This window comes from Diabrotica undecimpunctata, chromosome 9, assembly GCF_040954645.1.
Source record: "Diabrotica undecimpunctata isolate CICGRU chromosome 9, icDiaUnde3, whole genome shotgun sequence".
Lineage (NCBI taxonomy): Eukaryota > Metazoa > Arthropoda > Insecta > Coleoptera > Chrysomelidae > Diabrotica > Diabrotica undecimpunctata.
Window position 1 is genome coordinate 31,122,062 of NC_092811.1, and position 15,644 is coordinate 31,137,705.

Genomic DNA, 15,644 nt, shown 5'->3' on the forward strand with positions numbered 1-15,644 from the left:
TGTTATAGTTGCTTTAACCTGCTATGGAGTCGCGACCATAAATATTGTGAAACGGCTTTCTCAGGGTGAGAAAAAAATTGTCCAGGTGCCACGTCCACATTTGATTGGAAAATATAATTCGTCAATGGGAGGAACTGACCTTACGGACTAAAATGTAGCTAGATACCGAGTAGAAATTCGCTCTAAAAAATGGTGGTGGCGTCTATTTACATGGATGCTGGACATAACTATTCAAAATGCTTGGTACCTTTATAACAGATCCCATGATCCTATTCCACAACTAGAATTTCAAAGGTGTCTAGTAACACCGTATCTTACGAAATGTGATACCGAACCAAAAGGTGCAGGCAGGCCATCTTCGTCCAAAGTAGCCAGCATAAGACATGACGAGATTGATCATCTCCTGACCTACATTCTCATGTGTTGCAAGTGCAATGTGGGATTATGCATCGAGTGCAACATAGACTTTCATCTAAAATAATTTGATTATGTTTTTTCATCTAGTTTTGTATTATTTGTTTGTCATTTGTAAATTTATAATACGAAATATTTTAAATATTTCTGCTCCTATATCTTCCTAGCATTACATATATGTAACGGCAATTTTCTAAGAAATCAAAAATAATTAAGAAAAAAAGTGTATGAATTTTGTTTTAAAACCTTCTCCCATATACATCGAAATCAAAAAAATAAAACTTTTTAAACAAATTAAAATTCAGGAACTCAAGGGTTAAATATGTAAATAAACAACGTAAAATACAGATCAGTTGCTTCAATTTTCGTATGTTCTCTCTTAATCAACTACTCCTCTTTAGTGACCAGCTTTAGATTCCGCGAGAGTGATCACTATTGGAAGGTTTTACTGTAAATGCTCTTTTAGGCGAAAGATTTAAGTACACACTTTTTTTGTTATCTTGATATACTCAAACCTTGAAAAATCTTCTTCTTCTTCCTATGCCGTCTTTATGACTTCCTCTTTCTACCTATTCCCTTTTTGCCATCGACTCTACCCTGCATGATAACCTGCAGAAGACTATATTTATCATTCCTCAGTATGTGTCCAAGGTATGCAGTCTTGCGTACTTTTATTGTTCTTAACAATTTTTTGCCTCGACCCATCCTATAATAAAGCATTCGATAAAGTACGACATAAACATTTAATGAATGTCCTGAAATCAAAGAAGATTGACTACAACGACCTCAGGATTATATCAAATTTATACTATAAACAGCGAGCAAAAGTACGTGTTAACGAACAGCTGCCAGAAGAAATTGAAATTAGATGTGGAGTAAGACAGGGATGCGTATTGTCGCCAATTCTTTTCAATGCCTACTCCAAAGAGGTCCTGAAAAAAGCTCTTGAGGGTGAAACAGCTGGAATAAAGGTAAATGGAGTTCCCATTAACAACATTAGATATGCGGACGACACTGTGATCTTAGCCGAAAACATTCAAGATCTTCAGAGACTGGTGACCAGAATAGCAGAGTATGGAAAAGAGTATGGTCTAACAATGAATGTCAAGAAGACGAAATTTATGAGAATATCGAAAACTCAAAGAAATAACGAGAATCTTCTAATAAACGAAACCAACGTTGAACAAGTGGACAAATATGCATACCTGGGAACAATGATTAACTCCACAAATGATTACAATCAGGAGATAAAAATAAGAATAGAAAAGGCTAGAGCAAATTTTAACAAAATGAGAAGAGTTCTATGTACCAGGGATTTAAAACTGGAACTAAGAGTTAGGTTAGCGAGGTGATATGTTTTTTCGACTTTATTTTATGGAATGGAATCTTGGACCTTGAATGCGACATCAATGAAAAAACTGGAATCATTTGAGCTGTGGGTGTACAGAAGAATTCTGAAAATATCATGGACAGAACACGTCACAAACAAAGAGGTTCTGGGAAGGATGAACAAAGAAATGGAAATTTTAAATTCAATAAAAACAAGAAAATTAGAATATCTCGGACATATTACACGTGGAGAGAAATACACCTTGCTTCAACTGATTATGCAGGGAAAGATCCAAGGAAAGAGAAACATAGGGAGGCATAGAATGTCATGGCTGCGCAACCTGAGAGAGTGGTACGGATGTACATCAAATGAACTTTTCAGAGCAGCCGTCTCAAAAGTCCGAATAGCTATGATGATTGCCGACCTCCGCCGCGGAGATGGCACTTGAAGAAGAAGAAGAAGATCCTTTTGGAATTGAATTGAATTTGGTCTTATCTGTGTTGATGTCAATTCCCATTTGAATGCATGCACTATTTATTGTATCTAGTAAAGTTTGTAGTTCTTCTATACTCTCAGCCATAATTACCGTGTCATCCGCAAATCTCATGGTGTTAACGATTTCTCCACCAATTCTTATTCTCTCTTTTCTTTCTCATAAGGCTTTTCTGAATATGACCTGTGAGTACACGTTGAAAAGCGTTGGGACAAGACGCATCCTTGCCTATCGATACATTATTAAAAAATATGAATAGAGATTTGTACAATGAGATTCTCCATTGCAATCACTCATTTTATGACTCCCGTGGACAAAATAGTTTATTTTAAAATTATATTTGTAGCGAAAGCGCTAATAAATAGATCATTTTCCCTTATGTGATGATTTTTTCACGAGTAAAAAGATATATATTAATTAGTATATAAATCATAAAGAAATTTCTGATAGTTGTCCATCCATCGTATGTCATCCGCCTGCCGTCGGCGCACTTCATCCACCATCCTCCAATCATTCATCCTCGAGCCTCAATCTTCAGCACTTTGTACTCGAACAAGTTTCAGTTGTGTCCTCGACGTCCCTAAAGAATTGCCGGAGTTCCACTGCTAAGCGTCGCAAGATATAAGCCGAGCATTGTGCGTGCGATCTCTGACAGCGAGCGCAATTCGCGAGTTTACATATTTTCGAAATAATTTTGATTAAAATGTAGTGCGGAAGTGCAACTGCGTTATCGAGTTTTAAAAAGTAAACTGAACATGTCAAATACTATGGACTGAAAGAAAGATGTTCACTGTTACAGGTAGAAAGTCGATTTTTTAATTTTAAAAAGAAAACTTGCCGTAACTAGTTATTTTGATAATTTGTTACAAAAAAAAAATTTTTTAGTTACTTCTGAACAGTTGAAAATGATGTCGTAATTTACAAGTTGCAGGCTTTATGCATGATATTGTTTAATAAAAAGACCACTGGTAAAAACAAACTATCACAAACTTTTTTTACTGAAAAATGGCTTTGGCAGAGACAAAAATTAGCCAAACTAGTTATCACAAACTCTAACTATGTATATTAATTATAATTTAACTTTATTTATGTTTCAAACAGTTTCACACATTTGTGTGAAACCTATGGTTTCATTCACCTAATCATGTTTAACTTTGATTTTAAGACAAAAATTAAAATAAAAATAAAATCTATTAATATTTGAAATTTCTATTATTTATATTTTAAAACCAATATAACTGAGTTAAAAAATTCTACAATAAACAATTGGTGAACTTACAAATCATACACTCCGTTCGCTGTATCTTTGCACATCATAGTTGTACGAATTAAATCAAAGCGTTTAAATCAAACGTAAGTCTTTTCTAGATTCATGAAATAATTAGGAAATGTTTAATATCCCGTTAAACGTATTTATAGTTACTGTTTTTGTTCATTTATTGTACTGGATGTCAAAAACTCATTATAGAATTGTTTTGAACGTAATTTTTAGAGTTTTCTACATATTCAACTTTATTATGATTATTGGAAGAAATGCTCTATTTGAAATACTGTAGTCAAGAAAGATGGACCCAAGATCCAACAGCTAAAATTCCCATATTTATTTATTTATTTATACACCAAAGCATCCAAGAGCCGAAGCCAGTTACTGGACGAAAAAAAAGTTTTCATTCAAAATACAATATTAAACATTTACATCGTATACATATGACATTCAATTTTTAAGCTTTAGCATAAGAAAATGCCCTAAAAGATAAAAAACTCTTGTGCGTGCTTTTCGAACTCCGTAACTAACACAAAAAAAATTAATTAAACTTAACAAAACAAAACAATAAAAACAGTGGAAAAAGGAAAACTTCGAAAATACATTAATTTGTAGAAAACTTAAAGGGTGTTACAAATTAGTGCTCAATCTATTAGGCTAAAATAATACGACTTTCCTTATGTCGCATACCTAGACACTTAGTATTTATTTTTTATACTAGCTGATTTTTATCAATTTTTTTTTACTTCAAATATGATCAATGACTAAATTATTAAAATAAATTGAAAAAAAAAACAAAATATTAAAATTATATATTTCCTTCACTTTCAGAATCCGAGCTATCTCCAGGATTTATTATGATGGGTTGAATATCAACTATATTTTGCTCTCGAACACACCACTTTTGAATAATTTCATGAGTATGCCTTACACATTTTCCCCAAATGTCTCCATTACATTGATTAAGCGCCTCTCCACATATTTATAACAGCACTATCAGAATAGCCGTCCCTACCAATATGCTTATTGGAATATGACTTGCAATTTGCCCAAATTAATTCAATAGCGTTGAATTCGCAATGATAAGGAGGTAGTCTCAACACTTCATGACCATGCTCTCTTAGTAACTCATCAATAACATACATATTTTCTTTTTTATTAATTTTTGCAACTTGTAATAATTCAGGTTTTGTAAATTTTGGGTCAAATTGGATGTTATTTGTTGTCAGCCAGGTAACAATTTCATCTTTCTTTGAAGCAGTGGTAGGTTGCTTTTCTAAAAGAACACTATGATATGGAGTATTATCCATTATAATCAACGATGGTTCTTCTAAATTGAGAATTACTTGTGTCCTTATTATTTTTATGAAAAGTTTATCATCAAAACCTTCTGGTTTAGGTACACTTTTGCTACGAGTGTCTTGCCAGGAAGTTGTTTTATTTCCTTTTGAATAAATCGATGTTTCATCCAAAAAAACAAGTTCTCTTGGATGCACACTTTCCAGGTTCTCAAAGTACTTACGAAAGAATTTTGCTCTTAAAGCAGCAATATTGTTTCGTTCGAATAATGATTTTCGATTGTTATCCTTTTTATATTTAAATCCTATATCTCTCAGTACAATGCTCAAGGATGTTTTTCCTATAGTAACAACTTCTTTTTCCTCTAATTCACATTTCAAACTTTGTAGACTAACATGCCCTTGTAAAAAAAATAAAAACTAGTAATAATAGTGAAACTTAATTTTAGAAGTGTTAATTTTGATATGAAACATCTATTGGCTGGGGTATAAACCAGATCGTTTTTATTTTGTACAATATCAACCTATAATTACTTTGTAGGTACATATTGTACACAGTGTTTCGTATTGCCATTTTAGTTCCTTCAGCCAGATCAGTTGTCTTGCTTTTACGACGACGTCTACTTTTGCCTTGACTTAAAAGGACAGGATTGCTTTTTTTTCGTTTTTTTTATTGTACATACTGTACGCCGTGATATTTTCAAGGCAGCAGCTACCCTCTTAAATTAAAAACAATTGCATGATAGGTAAATTATTAAACAACATACAATTCATTACAATACCTCTTGAACACAAGCCAAAGATGCCAATAAGGATCCTCCGTTCCTTTTTTCCAACTCAAAATATTCATACAAATTCAGCACAAGTTGCTGGGATTGAGAATTTAATGTATTTCCAGGCATATTCTAAAAATAAAAACCTTGAAAAAATATTCTGTTTGATATTTGTTTAATATTTATGATACCAAATGTTTTAATATCGATCCGTTAGACAGAGTTTTAGCCAGGTTAAAAAATGATACATCAAATTAAAGGTAAGAAAATTTAACTGCAAAATTTATACTTTCATCAAGGAATCCAACACTAAGTGAACAGTTAGTCGTTATAACAATTCTTTTTGAGAAAATTTATAAACTCAAGGCACGAAAATGTAATGGAAAATTAAACAATATGAATATAGTTTTTGTAAACACCACAACGCTGTGAAGTTGACAATAAGCAGGTTCAATGATGAGAATTTATCACAGACTGTTGTTATATTACTGTCTTTGTCTGATGTATTATTAAATGTTGGACAAGCGTCTTAATTTCAACATTTGATATTCTGTGAGTAGAAATGAGACAAAATTTAAAAATAGTATCTGTATCTTTGCATATACATGTGCAAAGATACAGCGAATGAACTGTATATACCTTTTCGTATACAATTTTCTAATACATTTCCATAGTATCCATTTTTGTATCCATGCATCCAGTGGTTATGTTTTTCCAGTATTAGATCAGTTACTGAGGGTTTTTACCTCCGAATTCTTTATAACTGAATCGATTCATTTGAAATTTTGTGTGTTAGTAAATAATTACTTAAGGAACAAAAGTTATATAGTGCCGATGTGCGCTTCCACCCTGGCGTGTTTGCCACCCCTTTTCGAGGGTGGAAATTTTTTCACTCAAAATAACCACGCTATTCGATAGAAGGACAAATTTCAAACAAAAAATGCAGTTAACATTTTTTTCGCTAGATCAATACTTTTTGAGTTATTCGCTGTTGAAAAGTGTCATTTTCCGTTAAAAAAAACATGTTTTTCAAAGGTTTTTTAAGAATAGCTCTGAAACTAAGAGTTCTATCAAAAAAAGTGCAACGACTAAAATTAAAGCTCATAAAAAAACAGACTTTTTAATAAATATTTTCAGTTCAATATTAACTGAGTTATGGCTGTTCAACGAAGGTTTGTTTTTGTTTCTGAGTATCTAACGTTAAATAACGGACAACGGGTACATTTTTCGACAAACACTCATATAATATTTTTAAAAGAGCTTGAAAAGACCTTTAAAATGAGTGGTAGTAAAAGTCCTTTGCACCAACTGTACGTGAGATACGATCAAAAAAACGATGGGTTTCTCAAATTTTTGTAAAAAAACGCAATAAAACTAACGTCATGTTCACTAGGATTGAAATAAATTGTTTTCCTTAGAGAATTCACTTTATTTTAGTGTTTTTTGTATGATGCAAAAGTTTACCCATTTTAGAATACCCAGTTTTTGAAAAAAGTATGATTACATTTTTTTTGTAAATATTAAAAAAAAATCTTTCTTTTTTTTATAATAACTTCAAAACTATAAAAGATATGTAAAAGATGACATAATACAAAAAAATAGTTTTTTTTTAACAAAAATTTTCATTTTTTAGTTTTTTTCGTAGTTTAAAAAATAACAGATATAGTTAGTTAAAGTTTGCTTTATAGCGCATGAACGACTGGTCTCCTACCTTTAGACCCTTCACCTTTTAAACATGAAAGACTTTAGAATGTTTTAACATTCCTATATTTATAGCCCGTTAAATTAACTGTAAAACCGTTTTTTTATGCATGTTGTAGCATCAAAATTAACCAAGTTATTGTAAAAAAACCAATGGTACTTTTTAGAATTAATTTTGGAGCATGGAAAATTTTTATAATTTGTCCAATAATAATCCAATGAGCATTGGATTTATTTTTAGTTTTTTTGGAAAATAAAAGAATTTTAATATATTATAAACTAATTTTTTTCTATTTATGTCCATGTCTAAGTTAATGATTTAAGGATTTTATTTTCATCAAAAGGGGTGCTTGTAAGGGTTGAAAAAAGTAGGCTCATTTTATAAGTAAAAAATTAATTTTTGTCTACAAACAATGCACTCTAAAAATGTTTCAACTCGTTAAAAATATTTTTTAATTCATTTTTGATAAAGGGGTGGTTGTGAGGGTTAAAATGTTGAAATTATAATAAAATGTTATTTTATAAGCAAGAAATTAATTTTTCTTTAATAAAATGCACTCAAGAAATGTTTCAGACCAATAAAAATATATTAAATTAATTTTTTAAAAAAGGGGTTGGTTGTGAGGGCTGAAATGTTGAAATCATAATAAAAAGTTATTTTATATGCAAAAAATTAATTTTCGTTAAATAAAATGCATTCAAGAAATGTTTCAAATTTTTTTAACTCATTTTTGTCATAAGGGTGGTTGTAAGGGTTGAAAATTTCCAATAAATAAAATATTATTGTATAGCTAGGGTATTAATTTTTATTTGTATTTAAATACATAATTGAAATGTCTCAAGCTGCTACGACTTTTTTTCATATTATTTTTATAAAAAGTATGAGCTTTTAAGGGTTTTTAAAGGGTTTTAAGCGTTGAAAATTGTGAATAAATAATTTTCATATTAGAGAACACATTACAATATTTACCTTATGCAAATAAACAACATTTAAGTGCATAAAATAATTAAATCCGTGTTTTTCCCAGTTTCTTCAATAAGTGGTAGTTTTCACCCCTTAAAAACAAAAAGCGCACCTAGAGCCTATATAACTTTTGAAGGTAAGGTAAGGTAAGTAAGTTTGTGGAGGGTAAGATAAGCTTAATTTGAAATTTTCAAAGAAATCGATGCAGTTATAAAAAATTCGGAGATATTACCATATTTTAAGCCTCAGTAACTGGACTATATTATCCAGTTCCGCAAGCAGTGTTTTGTTTTATTTTATTTGTTTTAATTTTTTTTCTTTTATTTTCAATATTTTTAATATTTTTTATTTCTTTTTTTATCTTCATATTGTTTAATATATTTTTTTGATTATTAACTTTTTTATATTTTGTTTTATATATCTTATTTTGTTTTTTAATACATTTTTTTAATTTTTTTTTAGTTTTTTATTTATTTTTTTTTTCTATTAATGTACAAGTTTGGTATACATTGGTCTTTATAAATTATTGTTTCATATTCTTATTTTAAAACTGTTTATGTGATGATATTGTCGGTGAAAGTGCAAGACCTCGTATGTGCAAATATGAATAAGACGTTTTTATGCCATAATTTTTAAACTGTATTTAGTTATAATAGTAAAACTTAAAAGGAATTAATTTGACATTTATTTCGTTTTGCGCATTAATTTGTAAAAAACACATTTCATGTAAAATTTTGTTAAACACCACTAAAATGTAATTTTAGTTAAATCAGTAATCCACTATATAAATGTTTTATTATTTAGACATTAAAAGAAGACTTATATGCTTTTCATTTATTTATTCGGGAAAAATAAGACTTACAAGGTACATAAGAGTCGACATTTACATTATATATAATTAGTTTGTTGGACAATGGGTGTATTTAAAAAAATATAGTACACAAAAAACCCAATTTCTCATATGAAATATTTGTCTAATAGACATTAACCATAGATATATATAATACCATAGATATATAACTGATAAAAAATAATAGTGAAACAAATAAGGTTAACAAGTTAGTAAATTATCATAAAATCTATGAAAGTCTTTTGGTATTATGGATTTTAATTCTCGAAAGTGATTATATTTTTGTAATTTTATTTTTAATGGGCCATTGTATAAAGGAGACGGAATAGCACCAATCTTGCTTTTATTGCAACGTCTGGGAAGTAAAGTCCAGGGCATTTTGTAGACTACTTTGTATTCAAGACTTAGGTCTGGATTGTACTTTATATATGTGAGGTCATGGACAGTTGGGTCCCCAGATTGATTTCCAGGTCTTATTGAACTATAAAAATTAAAATTGGAAATTTTTTTCCAGAATGTATGATCAAGGTATAGTACCTCATATTGTTTAGGAGTGAGTCTTGCAGTTTTAAAAAGGTCGCCGTAGCAGCCTGGTGTATAAATTTCACGATTTCTGAGTTTTCTTTCAATTGTGGAGTGCATTGAATCGCACTCCATTTGTGTATGACCTTTTTCAAGGTACTTATGAACCACCACAATTTTTTTTTCATGAGTCACAGACAAAAGTGCGTTTGATAAAATATTATTTAGATTCTGGTAGCCGCAACCATCATTGTAAAATATGATTTCATCATTATCATGAAGAGTTGGTATTTTATTAGGGATAAAATAAGAAATTATTGTAGAGAATTCGTTTGCGGACAGCCAACCTTCTCCCTCGTGCCACACAAAACAATAACCATCTCTGTTTTTGAGATCAAATATGGTAAAATTGTGGACTATCAATTTAGTCTTATAGTAAAGCGCTGAAGCTTTTAAATTCGGTGTAAGAAGTACACTCTGTAAATCCATGGTATATACAAATTTACCCTGCTCCTTGTCTTTGGACTTTTCCGCCCTAGCATTTTCTTTAATTTCTATGTGTCTTTTGTAAGCATCCTCTGACACATTTTTAACCCTAAATCCCACACAGAGATCACACTGGTCTTTTTTGGGCTGGTGTATGCTAATTCATCTTTTCGAATTCCTCCATAAATGATTTAACTGATAGGGATTTTTCATTGCACTTCTTGTTATATTCTCGGAATACCTCCATTTTTGATCTCCATTCGGGTTCTAGGTATATTTTCGTAGTAGACGATTTACAATAATGCGACTCAAGCTTTGGCAGACTTATTAGAAAGGAACGCAAAATATTCCCAAGAGAGTCATCCTTTGTTTCCTGAGATATTTTAGACCGTTTCTGATTTTGTAAAGAGGTATCACCGGCTAGTTGCGTGTTGCGTGAATATCCTCTGTATTTATATGTGGACCATTTTCTTTAACTCATTCAGACACAATCCATTGTCTAACGCATCTTGAAAATATAGTGATCGGCCTCTTCTAGAGACTTCGTTGATTTGATGTTTTTTTATCTTGGGCTGCACCAACTCGGACTAACATTTTTACCATGGTTTTTTTCTCTGCCCATGTCTTTTTCCAAAATTCGGAATATATTTTTGCTCTTTGCTGTTCGCTGAACAACCTACATTTTAACAATGCAGTTTTCTTTGCACTCAGTTTGCAATTACATGACGGTTTCATCCTTCTTTCTGGTTTTTCAACATCAAAAACACATTTTTTCTTCTACCGAGATATTTTTCACCGTGTTCCCTTTTTCGTTTATTTTGAGATTGGACCCATTGTGAAATATCAGCTTTTCTGTTTCTTTCTCTCTTTTGAGAAACCGTGGGAGGAACAGTTATGTTTAAATTATTGTTATCGTTAAAGTTATTTTCCTCTGAGTTGGTAACATTATTCTGGTAGGAGACTGAATCACTTGAAGAATTTTCCACTGAATCGGAATTAGGAGAATAGAGAGACCCTTCTTCATCATCAAGTTCACTATTATTCGTAGTGTTATTTTTTGTCGACTGAAAACTCATTGAGAGCCTCAAAACTTTGCACTGCGTTTTCTAGACAAACATGCTGCTCTTCTAAAATAGTAAATTAATGAATATAAAAACCTACTAACGAAATTGTGCGTTTACTCACTATTTTTTTGAATAATAATAGAATTATCATCTGCATTATGTGCACACTGGACTTTAACAGTGGTAGGTAAGTCAATAAACTCTATGGGCAGATCATTAATATTAATGTTATCTTCCCAATGTCCCGAATCAATAGGTTTTGGAAATAATGGTAAAATAGGTAAAATATTTCCACAATTATGATCAATGTTATCAATATTGTTATTTTATTTCGGTGAAACTTCGGGCGCGGCAACTAATTCTAATATCAGCTCTGTCTGAGATTTGTAGGAAGCCCTCTAAAATAATATAACAACCATAATTTAGTTTCTTTAAATAACACGTTACAAGTCATAAAAAATGTATAATTTGATTTCTTGAAGTTTTTTCAATTAATATTTTAACTTTACTTTTAGTCTGAAAACCATGAAGTCCCTAGCAGTCAATATTTTAACGTTAATTTTAATATATGAAAACCGTGTAAGTCCACATCAACAGGTTAAGAATTTCATTTAAAAATTATTGTTAATTAAAATGGGATAAAAACAGTGTACATACCTTCCTAACTATTTAAGTTTAAATTTAACTGGAAAACATTAACTGTTGCTAGCACTTTTAGCCAAAACCAGCAATTTTTAAGGCCGATTACTTACTAACCAGTGGCGGCCGGTCAGGGTCGGCAGGGTCGGCAGTGCCGACCCACCCCTTTATAGATATTATAGATTTTTTTAATATTTAATTTAATCAGTATTTCAATAATTAATTGTGGCAGGTAATCAGTTGATGTCATTTGTTTCTGTGAAATAAAAAAAGTATCTATGAGATAATAAAGATTAAATTTTATTCATGGTTTTTAAAAGAATTCGTCCAATCTGAGCGTTAAGTGATCCCTGCGTAGACACTTTTCGAATTGATGATCCGATATCGGAGACATCCACCCGCCTGTGGATTCTTAAAAAGGCACGTTTTGCGTTTTCGGCGAGCCGATCCCAACCTTGACGATTTACTTGTAAAAATCAACGGAATATTAGTTGATTAGCAACCAAATATACATTTCTTTCCATATGAACTTAATTACCAAGTACGGCAAAATTAAATTTGCCGATGCTTCATTTAGATTGGTGATTGGTCGCGAACTGTACATTGCGAGCGCGGGATGAAATGTTATTTCATATAAGAACGTAAGTAGCAAAGTGAAGTGATATTCAGTGCACGAACTAGCCTTTCTTTATGTGATTTATTTTTATTTTCTAAAGTAATACTGTGATACGTTACGTCTGCCGTAAATAGTTAAAGGTAAAAGGGTTTGACATAGAAGTTTTTTTTTTAATTAAAGTGTAAACAAATTCAGGTAAATTAACCTAAAAAATGCAAGCCATGGGAGAAACTGTAAGTATTAATAAGTCTGAAATTGTAAATTATATTTTGCATAATGGGTTTTCATCTATTCCATACGAAGAACAAATTGTTATTAAAAATAAGGGGCGTCCTTTGCCTAAAATATCCCGGCTTATAAATATTAGTGCGGGTAAGGGAAGTAATAGATTATTTTCAGATAATTGGTACAGCAAGTACTCGTGGCTTACCAGGAGTGAAATAAAAAACAAACTTTTCTGTTGACCTTGCATTTTATTTTCGACAAATAGGGGCAAAAATCAAAATCCGTGGTGTGAATCTGGTTACGATAATTTAAAGGAATTATTTAGGGCTTTACATAAACATGATATTTCGAAAGATCATACTTACAGCCAGATTAAATTAGATTTATTTGGAAAACAAAATATCTATGTTTCATTAGATAATGCCCAACGTGAAAATACTATTAACATAACGAAATTGTAAAAAATAATCACGTAGTTTTACGTCGTTTAATTGATATTGTAATTTTTTTAAGTTGTCAGGAATTATCTTTTAGGGGACACGATGAATCGAAGCATTCGTTAAATCAAGGTAATTATAGAGAACTAATAAAAATGTTTAAGAAATACGATTTGGAATTTTCTAATTTACTTTCTGATTTGAAGACATTTAGCGGTGTATCTAAAACAATCCAGAATGAATTAATAGAATCAATTAGTTACATTTTGAGTAACGTTATTGAATCTGAGATTCAGGAAACCATTTGCTTTTCAGTAGAAGTAGATGAAACTACCGACATATCATGTCATTCACAATTATCAATTGTTGTTCGATACGCGTTACGTGGTAATATCTATGAGAGGTTTTTAGGATTTACAGACGTGAGTAAAAGCCATAAGGCAGAATATATTTTTGTTGTTTTAAAGGACAGATTAAAATTTTTTGATATCAAAAATAAATTGGTAGGGCAAATTTATGACGGCGTTGCCGTGATGTCTGGTGAATTAAATGGTCTCCAGGCAAAAGTTAAAACTATTGCACCGCTTTATTTACTCACTGTCATGCGCATAAAATGAATTTAGTTTTGCAGGATACATGTAAAAAAATTAAAGAATGTCGTCTTTTTTTTGCCAGTTTAAGCGGATTTGCTTCATTTTTCTCAAGCTCACCTAAACGGACTAATGTTTTAGAACGGTTTGTTTCGAAAAAAATGCCAACAGTTTGTCAGAGGCGATGGAATTTTAAATCTCGGTTAGTTTTCACTGTAGCAGATTTTCGTGAACAGCTTTTGGAAGTTTTTGATTTTATTATTGAATGCGACGATTTTCAAAGTGATGATATCTCGATCCGTGAAGCAATCGGTTTGAAAACTTTATTAAATGATTATTCTTTTAACATACTTTTAAATATTTTTAAGAAAGTGTTTACCCAAACCGATTTGATATTCAATGTTGTTCAAAATCAGTTAACTGACATTATTCATTCTAAAAATAGAATAACAAGACTGGCGCAAAATCTCAGAGATTTTCGTAATGATAGTAATTTCCAGTATATACGCAGTGAAGTTTTGGACTCGCTTGATATTTCCGAACCCGAGCAAAAAAAAAGACAAAGGCATGACACAGAAACAGATATCGAAAAACGAGTATATTTTGAAATTTTTGATACTATTATTATGCAAATAGATACTCGTTTTTCGAATTTTGAAGATTTGCAAATTTTTGACCTCTTTGACAATTCAAAATTTAAAAGTTACGCCAAAGAATTTCCAAGATATTTATTAGACAGGTTAATTAAAAATTATCCATCATTCTTTAATAAAATAAAATTAGAAAATGAATTAAAAGTTTTATATGCTGATCCAAATATTTTCGGAAGATAGGATAAGTTACAAGATATGTATAATTTTATATACTGCAATTCATTACAACAAACTGTTACCGAAATTAATAAATTATTGTCATTAATTCTCTCATTACCACCAACGTCTGCCTCAAATGAACGAGATTTCTCTTGCCTCAAAAGAATCAAAACTTATTTTCGAAATACCATGAAACAAGAGAGAATGTCAAGCTTGTCTCAAATGTCAATAGAAAAAAAACTTTTAAAATCTCTCCAAAACTCTAATAAATTTTACGATGACGTTATAACCCATTTTGCTACTTCCAAACAACGTAGACTTGAGTTAATTTATAAACATGTTTAGGTTCTAAATTTATAAGAAAAAACAAAAAAAAAACAAAAAACAAGAAAACAAAAAATCTAATTTACTTAAGTCTTTATTAGACGGTATACCTATCTGAGGAGACAAAAAATACCTTGCCGACCTTGTCTCTCAAGCCACGAGCCGCCACTGTTACTAACCTTCAAATGTCAGTACGTTTTCACAGACCACTCACAGACAGAAGGTTTTCAGATTTTAGACTGAGAGACATAGAAGTTTCTCGTATTACCACCAGGGACGAGTTCCGATTGGTCTAGACTTAGAATCTAATCACAGTTATGTCGGGACGGACTTATTAAATTATCTCCTAAAAAACACTGAATGGCCGAAAATTGGACTTAGAAGGTTTTACAAGTAAGTCGACGAATTGTAAGAAAAAAATTCTAGGTTTAAAAATTCTGAAAAATATTTGACGGCCGCAAAGTTGGCTGATAATTTGTTAGATGTCGAGGATATAGTGGACTTTAGCGATTAAGAAAAAGGAGAGGTTGAAGAAATTTACAAAAGCGACTCAGAACTATATGAAGAGGTTTTCCGAAGATTTTCAAAATCCGGATTGTATGGAAATTCAGGAGATTGATTATTTATTCTACATTGGCAAAGATGAAAATATATGTAAACATTTTGTATGCAAAAGGCATAACAATAAGATCAAATTGTGTAGGGGAACGACGGGTAATTACGAACACTTAAGGAAAATAATTGTTTATTTGAAATATAAAAATGTTGAAAACTCGGAAACCACTACAGAGTGGCTAACAGTAATACAGCTATTAATTTTTGTTATTGGATAATCAAAAATA

General features: G+C 31.0%; 1 protein-coding gene across 3 annotated transcripts in view; it reads left to right on the forward strand.

Moving 5' to 3' along the window:
- Nucleotides 1–2,764: 2,764 nt before the first annotated feature.
- The window catches only part of LOC140449771 (cardioacceleratory peptide receptor-like), a 544,190-nt gene continuing 531,310 nt past the window's right edge, over nucleotides 2,765–15,644 (forward strand). For 2 of the 3 annotated variants that reach the window (XM_072543104.1, XM_072543106.1), the window contains exon 1: nucleotides 2,769–3,036. The gene's annotated coding sequence lies outside the window, so the exon portion shown is untranslated. Of the gene's footprint in view, nucleotides 3,037–15,644 lie in introns of all 3 variants that reach the window. The other variant, XM_072543107.1, reaches the window with a different exon arrangement.